This window comes from Pinus tabuliformis, chromosome 2_2 (assembly GCF_031772625.1).
Source record: "Pinus tabuliformis cultivar Carrire ecotype Pingquan chromosome 2_2, CPIR1, whole genome shotgun sequence".
NCBI lineage: Eukaryota > Viridiplantae > Streptophyta > Pinopsida > Pinales > Pinaceae > Pinus > Pinus tabuliformis.
In genome coordinates this window covers 718100246-718109708 of record NC_142300.1, presented here as the reverse complement: position 1 = coordinate 718109708, position 9463 = coordinate 718100246, and positions in this window count along the sequence as shown.

The following is a 9463-nucleotide window of genomic DNA, read 5'->3' as shown; positions in this document are numbered from 1 at the left end:
TAGGCAACCCCAGTGACCTCAGTAGACCTAGGATCATTTCCCTTTCCCAACCTTTTCTTATATTTTTTATTCAACACAGTGAATTAAATCCTTCTAAGATAGAGGTTACGTGTTTCTCCTGTGAGATATGAATGCAACATACACACCGTGTAGAATATTGTCTCATAAAATCTCTATAAATATCTTCCTTAAGATTACAATCTCTATAAATGTCTTCCATCCATATTATTTTCCATTACTTTAGAAATCAACTATGAATTTTGTTACTCATTTTTTCCTAGCATAAGTTGACTGAAATATGGATAATGAGATGAAAGCCTTTGGAATCGACATGGTGTGAAATATAGGTAACATGTAACCATGCCATATCCCTAGGAACAAAACCCATGTTCCGAAATTTCCCTTGGAGTTATATAGATATGCTAACCTTGGAAGTCAGTTACAGGAAATGCATAGTAGTTACAAGAAAAAAGCTAGGGAAAATTGTCATTAGTAGGACCAACCATAATCCTCTTTAATTCATTAAAAGTAAAGGAAAATAATAACAAGCAACTACTATAACATTTTTAACCTTGTCATAGTATATTTATGAAGAAATGTGTTAATATTGTTAATGAATGGGTGAAGGAATGAGGTAAAATGTTAAAAAAATGTGTTTTAAAAGGTGAAAAATATGAGAAAATGGCAACTGAAGAGAGAGGTAGAGAAATGAAGTATCTAGTAGTTTTTGTATTCATTGCTCTCTTATATATGATTATCTAAAATATGGATTCATATTTTAAATTATTTGATAGGTAGAGGAATGTAGTAGAGTATTAAATTTAATGATTTTAATAAATGAACATATACACTTGCTGATGGAAAGTTAGATAAAGATTACAAGGCATTTCTAAATAGAAAAAAAAATAATAATAAAAAACTCATAACACATTAATGGATTTAGAGTGAAATGCTAAAGTCACAACAACGATGCAAGTTAACATCCAAAAAAATAACTCTGATATTCCATAGGAACTCCATGACGATTCCATTAATTCTATGGACTTGAAATAGGAGTTATTTTAACACAAACACTTGAGTTTAATTTTTTATAGTCCTATAAAGCTTCTTAATAAATTCAAAAAATGAGAATTGAGCCATATATACTATGGAATAGAGGTTGTTGCTATTTGAAAGAAAAAAATGGACGGTCACTTACAATGTTGACATAATGTGGTGAACCTTAATAGATATAATATATAAGATAAACTCTTAAGCTTAAGAATGAATCATTAACTTCATATATCTAAATGCATCCACACAATAGAAAACACAATATTATAGAAAGAACACTTAAGGTAGCACATCACCATCAAATACTCCTTATGGAAGGAATCACTCCACAAGCAATGCCTGATACAATATAATAATCATCCAACATTTCAAAACAATGATACTATGATAGCCCATTTTGAAATTTCCCTCTTGTAAACATTGTAAATATTTCTTTTGCAATTATTATTGTGAATTTAATCACAAGTAAACTGGCTGAGGAAAAGTGGCACAGATTTCAAAGCTTTGAGTTGAGAAGCTTTGGAAATATGGCGAAGGTGACCCATTTAATGAGAGGTATGAGGCTGACTAAGAAATTAATGATTGTTGGAAGAAGTGTATGGAATTCTCCAACAAGGAGGAAAAGCCCATAATTATTTGGTGGGGGGGAGGGGGAAGTCTATGAGGAAAAAAAATATGGAAAACGTGTAGTGGAGGGGATATGAGGAAAGATTGATAAAGAAAGAGCTAGAAAAAATATGAGAGCTACGTGGAAGAAAGGAGGCTACCATGGTCAGCACTAGTTCTCTAGTGAGTTTCTAGAGGAGGACTATTGGTTTTAAGCGGAGGAAGAGGGTGCAGTGGATCTCTCTTAGGTGAAGGCTAGAGGTTCTCTAGATTCCTGGTTTGGGTGGAGGCCCTATTCCTTTGGCTTATTTGTAAAAGAGAGTTCATGATGTCTCCCCATGCTTTAATTTTAGGCCAACAACCACATTCAATGAAATCTAGATTCTGATTTCTGGGTGGAGACATTGAAGAATTGTTGCTTGGGTCACAAGGGTGGAGATGGTGATATCTCTGGATTCCTTAGGTCAATTGTGAGGGTGGAGATAGTGATACCTTTGGATTACCTAGTTTAGTTACAAGTGTGGAGATGGTGATATCCCCAGATTCCCTGGTGTGGTGAGGAGTTCTGGTTGTTCCCTGAAGCACTCCTCCTTCATCTTTGAATATGGATATGGGGTGGATGATTGCAAGAAAGCCCACAAAGTAGCCATCCTAAGGTTGGGTGGAGAGCCAGAGTCCCAATCTCAGTTTCCAATTCATTATTCAATATAATATAAGTGGTTTACTTATGCTCTTGTTTTTTTGATGTTGTTCCATTGTATTTAATGAACATGGTATTTTAGTGTGCATTGCTGTCAAATTTTTTTTTTATGCTCTGTGTATGAAAGTTGTCATGAATGAATGGAAATTTCATGTAATTTGTAATTGGGGGTTGGTTGAGTTTCCCTGTAATTTTGTAAATATTTCACTCACACACATGATATTTGTGTATTTTAAATGGCAACTACATTGATTTGTAATTTCGGTAATAACATACAAAAGTTTGGGAATAAGATCTCACTATGCACTTTAGCAAGAAAGATGATGGAGAAGGCACATCATTTGAAGCCTCTGTAGCTATGGAAAGTTGGAGATAGTCTGGGAAGAATAAAAGTTGGCCCTTCAATTCTTAACCAAGTAAAAAATTATTTCTTGTACATTCAAGAAAAAATTCACAAGCCTACACATGAACTATAAGATTTATGAAAAATATTATAAGTCTAAGAATTAGGTCGATGGTCATGACATTTGTCCCAAAGGAAATGTTCAGGAGATGTTTTAGTATGATTTGTTTGAGGCCCAAGCAATTCGGGAGTTGGTCAAGTCTAGGGTTGGTAATCGAGATTCGGTAAGGATATCCACTGGTTGCGGCAATGGGGACCAACCCCAACTACACCAAAATCTATGAGTGATTCCACCATTCAATGTGTATTCATCCAAGAGTGGTGGACTTACTACATCGGAACCATGTGGGTGTAATGTTGCGGACACTGATGAGGTGGATGAGCTTAATGGGCCAAATTTAAAATGGTCATAGATTTTGGTGTGTAAGTCAAATTGAGGTAAAATTTATATAATCAGAAAGGTCTCAATGAGCCTGTCATGATGATGGTATTGGTTTTTAGTTTTAAAGTAGTTGGAAAAGAAGTAATTTTGTGACCCCATTTCCATGACAAGGCCATGGAGGTTGGGTCAATGATAATAACACCTCCTTCCATCCCTAATAAGGGCTATGTGGTAGATGGGACATATTACAGATACTTATACATATTTATAATTTATAATTAATATTCATATGGGTATATGTCAATTACCCTTATTATTATATTATTTCCTCTAGCTACATAATAAATCTAGCATGATTATTCACATTACATTCATTATTCTTTTAGAAAACTCCCTGATTACATTACATACCATCCACATGCACATATTTTTTCCTTGAAACATATATGAAAACCATATAATATGATTTTCTAAGCAATGTAGTCAATTGGTACCAAGCACAAGCATACATCCGTCCTAGTGAAATATGGGCATGGGATTCAACTATGACCTTTCCTCTTTCATATTAATTGATCCAAATCCTTTGGTTCCATATTGCGTTTTCACTACTCTAATGTCTCCATGCATTTATTTTAGTCCTTCATGTGCCTCCAAGTTAGTTCCATGTTGTCCATGTTACATTTTCTAACACTCATGGGCTTTCCTTGATGATTTTAGGCTTTTCAGGTGGTGTTGGTGGTGATATACAACAATCGTAGCTATCGATTCTTTTATCTTTCACTCTTGAACATGTAGCTCCTTATATTCTTGTTTCATTTTATGCCCTTCTTGGGGATTTTCTTTTCTTTTTAGTGTAGGTTTTCCTTTTGATGCAACCTTTAATTCTTCATTTTAGGTGTCAATAATCACTACAATTAGTTTCCATACAAGGACTTCTTCATGTGGCCCCTTGGGTAGTTTAGTAATAGAGATACCTTGCAAAGTGATTTTTGGTTATTTTACCAATTCTTCATAAACTTATCTTGTATATTAATATTAACTATACCCACTAATTCCATCCAAGGTATCTAAGAATAATATCCACACCATTAATTTGTATATAATGAAAAACATTGAATAAACAAGATCTGCACATGTAGTAATAATCAATCCTTAATTTTTTGAATATTTTTATCCTCAACCTATTAGTTTTGGATATTGGTGTTAGCCTAACTTACAATTCACATACAAGAACATGTTACATCATAGTAATAACAAGAACACACATACACAAAGAAGGAGTTTTGAGAAGGAATCCCAACCATATTTCCATTAGTCTTCATGCATATTTATACATATATGATGTGGTTGGAGTCGTTGTACAAAATCTAACCAATCACTCATACATTTACCTTTTACCACTTATTACATACATTTATTCATTTAGATATTATGATTATACATAGGCCTAAGAGGCCCCTCAACATCTGTTCCACCCTCAATGCCTTGCTTGTCCCGAGCAAGGATGCAATAATGTCTTGTACCTCTACTTCTTGTAGAAGTATCATTATTGTACATCAACCATGCATATCGATATGCATAGGTAACTCAACCAAACCAACTTCCAGTTGGATAGGAATATGCACATATACAATGTTTACTATGGATTCTACTCACTAGGTGGCTACATATTATAGATCTCAACTCTCAATCATATTTTGTAGTCTCTCTACCATACAAACTGTTACTCCAACCAAGAACCATTTGGCAGCTCCTCTCTAGTTTGAGGGCATCTATTTACTCTCTCTATGAATGATTCCAACACATGAATGATGCTACTCGAATTCCTTCATCCATACATTAAATTAGTAAAAGTAAACACATCAACCATCCTACTCTTTGACACTATCACAACCCAAGTAATCATTCTGCAAATTTCATATTTTGGGGTTCAATAAATATAGTCAAATGTTGTCATCATCTTGTCATTTCAACTCTTTGTGTGTATTTTCATCCTAACTAGTCTCGTTCTTGACTGCATTCTTTCACTCCTCACTTGTTGCAAGTATTTCTGTCAAAGAATTGTTTCTACTCATCTTAGATGCTATGTTATTTATGGCTACTGTTCTACTACTATTATAGTCATGGTTGTACTATCTTTATTACTTTCATTCTACTACCAATCAGCTCATATTCTATAGCATAGTAAATCTATTGCACCAATGAAATATGGCTTGCAAGCTTAGCTCCTTGGTAGGATTTTTGATATTTCTTGGAGTCTGCAATTCAATTTATGAAGGATATCTTAATTAATACATACTATTTTGTTTATTGGCCATGAATTTCACCATAAGTGTCGACTTGATATCGACGAATGTCAACAAGAAGCTAATATCATCAACTAGACATTGATTTGAGTTAAAAAGGCAAAGAAGATCACATGCCCTAAAAATAGGGCTCATGTTTCACCCTCCCCTGACTTATGAATCCAATAACTGACTTGAAGGATCATTCCACAATATAACTATGACTTGACTCAACTATCCTTCATAAATACTTATTAGGTAGTATTTATTTCATTAATTACAGACACACTGATTTGTTAAAAATGCATTGCATCAGGATTGTACATTAAAATAAGAGAATAAATCAAGATCAAATATGCTGAAATAGTCCCATGATAAACATTAATGTCCTTATCAACAGGCACATCCATCATATACAACATTACAATAATTCTTTACATAGGGCTCCAACCAGTGCATCTCCTTGGATATCTTTAAAATTTTGACATTTCCTAAATGATATTCCTTTATGGAATATATATAGCACAATATGTCATTTTCTCCATCATCGTAGGATACCTGAATAGTTCTAGTTGAAAGCTTGGCCAAAGGATCGCATGAATCAACAATGGCTCATTCAATCAACTGACTAAGTTAACCAAGTCCATAATTGGTCAATTCAACTCAGAGCTCGCATTCTTTATTGTACGTCATGGATCACATGTAGAATATTCAAAAGTGTGAAATGAAAAATAATATGGATTATATTATAGAGGCATAACTCATTCAATTATATCAATCCAATCAAATCCATGTACAAAAATTAAATATTCTTCATTTTGTAGTTGAATCGTAGCTTCTACATCTTTTGGATAGGTTGTTGACTCTCCACCAACTCTTGGCATTGAGCAATGAATTGTCATAGTTGTTGGAACTCTTTTGACTTTTCTTCCTACTCCAATTGGAATTCATGTTGAAAGTTACATCACACTTTAGGATGTTATTTTCACTAAGAAAATTTTGCACCTATTCTTTCAGAAAAGTGTTTTCTTTACAAAGAACCTCACCTATTTCTGTAAACCTCAACTTATAATATTTTGTAATGCCTCCATAATCCGTGATGCACAAGCCCTTTCATTGTCCAAATCAAATGCATTATTGATTATGTTGAACCAGAAACTTGAACTATATGGCCATCTGAATGAACCAAACCATCATCCATGATTTTATTAAAGATCCACACGGGAACCTCCTTTGCATTACATAAATGAACAATTCTTGGATGATACAAATGACAAGGCCTCCTTTCTATATGTAGGAGTCTAATGGGGCACAATATAATCAGAGCCTACATAAAAATAATAATGTAAGGGCAAAAAAATAACAATAATGGGCTTCTATGGGGCACAATAATAACAATATGGGGACTACATGGGCACAACAATAACAATAAGGGGGCTACACTAACAATAAAAATAAGGGGCTACACTAGTAGTATAGGGACCTAACATGCCCCTATCCTTCAAAAAAGTGTTGTCCTCAACGCTTGAGTAGGTTTGGATGCTTCTATATAAAATTCTCATCCACCATGTGGAATCATCAGTGGATAAATTCTTCCATTTGATGAGATACTCTGAAATTGATCGATTTCATAGTTGTCGGGTTCTTTTTTCCGTGACTTCTTCAGGCTCCAATATTATTTTTCCTTCCTCTTGAAGTTCTGGCAATATTGTTTGAACTAGGAGCTTGTCACCTATAACCTTCTTTAAGCATGAAATATCGAAAACTGGATGCAATCAGGAAGATGTAGGAAACTCCAATTTGTATGCCATAATACCAATCTTTTGCAACACCCTGTAAGGACCATATTAATTTGGTGATAATTTATTCTCCTTCTTAGATTACTTGAGGGACATTTGTTTATGTGGTTGTAGCTGTAAAAATAACCACTCGCCTACATCAAAACTTTTTCATTGTGATGTTGATATGCCTATTGTCTCATTCAATTCTGCGCCAAAGTGAGGTTATCCTTTAAGAGTTGGAGAACTTGTTGTTGATGATTGATATGATATTCCACTGCTTAAACCTTAGAATTTTCCCTTAAAGATGATGTGATGGACGGTGGATGATATCCATAAAGTACCATAAATTGGGTAATCTTTGTGGCAGTATGGAAGGAAGTGTTATACCACCATTCAGGTAGAGGTAACGACTTGACCCATTGTGTTTGTTTATCAGATACAAAGAAACAAAGATATCCTTCCAAACATTTGTTTACTATCTCAGTTTTACCATCATATTGAGGATGATAATATGAGCTATGAGGTAATTGAGTATCGAGACAAGAAAATAATTCTGTCCCAAAATTTCCAGTGAAAATGGGATCTCTGTCGCTTACAATAATATTTGGGTTTCCATGTAGCTTTTGAATTATTTCCATAAATGTAGTAGCAACTGTATTGGCTTTAAATGGATGAGATAATGCACAAAAATGTGCATACATGGTATGTTTATCAATTACCTCCATGATGACACTCTTTCCTTCAGACTTGGGTAAACATGTGATAAAACCCATTGAAACCTCCTCCCAACGTTGACTTGGAATGGCTAAAGGTTGTAACAGACCCGGGGTCTTAATTGTCTCAACTTTATTTTGTTGGAAAACCAAACATTCCGCCACAAACTTTTGAATATAATATTTAAGGGCCTCCTAAAAAAATTTCTGCTTGACCTTGTGGTGAGTTTTAATCCTGAGTGCCCTCCTAAGGGAGAGGTGTGCAATTCCAAAATAATTTTTTGTTTGAGTTGGTAATTCTTATAAATATATAAATGATCTTTGTACCATAATGAATCATTTTTTCAACTAAATGTATCAGATGTATTGGGATCTTGGTGCATCTTTTGAATGAGCATCTACACTTCTTCGTCATTCTTCCATTCATCCCTTGCTTCAGTTATCCAATCTGGTTGGATAATAAAAATGGCACAAATAAATCCTTCCACATCCTCATCCTTTCTTGAGAGTGCATCTGCAACAACATTTTTGCTTGCCTTTTTTGTAGATGATTTCAAAGTCATAACCCAACATCTTTGTGACCCATTTTTGTTGCTCTTCTGAAGATAATCTTTGTTCCAAAAAATGTTTAAAACTATCATGATCTGTTTTTTTACCTTGAAGTGTCTTCCCATTAGGTAAGGTATCCATTGCTTTAGTGCAAGTAGTATTGCCAACAATTTCATTCTATTAAATAGGTTTGTGTAAATAATTTCCTTTTATTTGACGACTTTAAAAATAAATGGGTCTTCCTTCTTGCATTAAAAAAGCACTAATTCTATTTCTTGAGGCATCACATTCCATAATAAAGGTTTTTGTGAAATCTGGTGTAGCTAAGACCAATTCTTGGCACATTTCCTCTTTAAGTTGTTTAAATGCCTTCATTATTTCTGGAGTCCAAGAAAATGCATCTTTCTTCAGTAATGTTGTTAGAGGTGCTTCTATTCTCCCATAATTCTTAAAAAACTTGTGATAATACCCTGTTAACCCGAGAAATCCTCAAAGATTCTTTATGGTTGTGGGGATTTTCCATTCCTTAATGTCTTTAATTTTGTTAGGGTCTACCTTAACACCCTCATGAGATACAATATGACCCATATATTCCACTTCTTGTACTCCAAAGAAACATTTGGAGGTTTTTTCATATAATTGTTTCTCCTCCAATAGTTTGAGCACCCTGTCAACATGTTGAACATGATCCTTCCAAGACTTGTTGTAGATTGGTATATCATCAAAAAATACTAACACAAATCTTCTAAGGAAAGGTTTGAAAATGGAATTCATCAAACATTGAAATGTAGAAGGTGTATTGGTAAGGCCAAAAGGCATGACCAAAAATTCATAATGACCCTCATGTTTTCTAAATTTTGTTTTCAGAATGTCTCCAGTCTTCATTATAATTTGATGATATCCTAAATGAAGATCCAACTTGGTAAATTAAATTGCTCCATCTAATTCATCCAACAATTAATAAATGACAAGAATTGGAAATGTATATTTA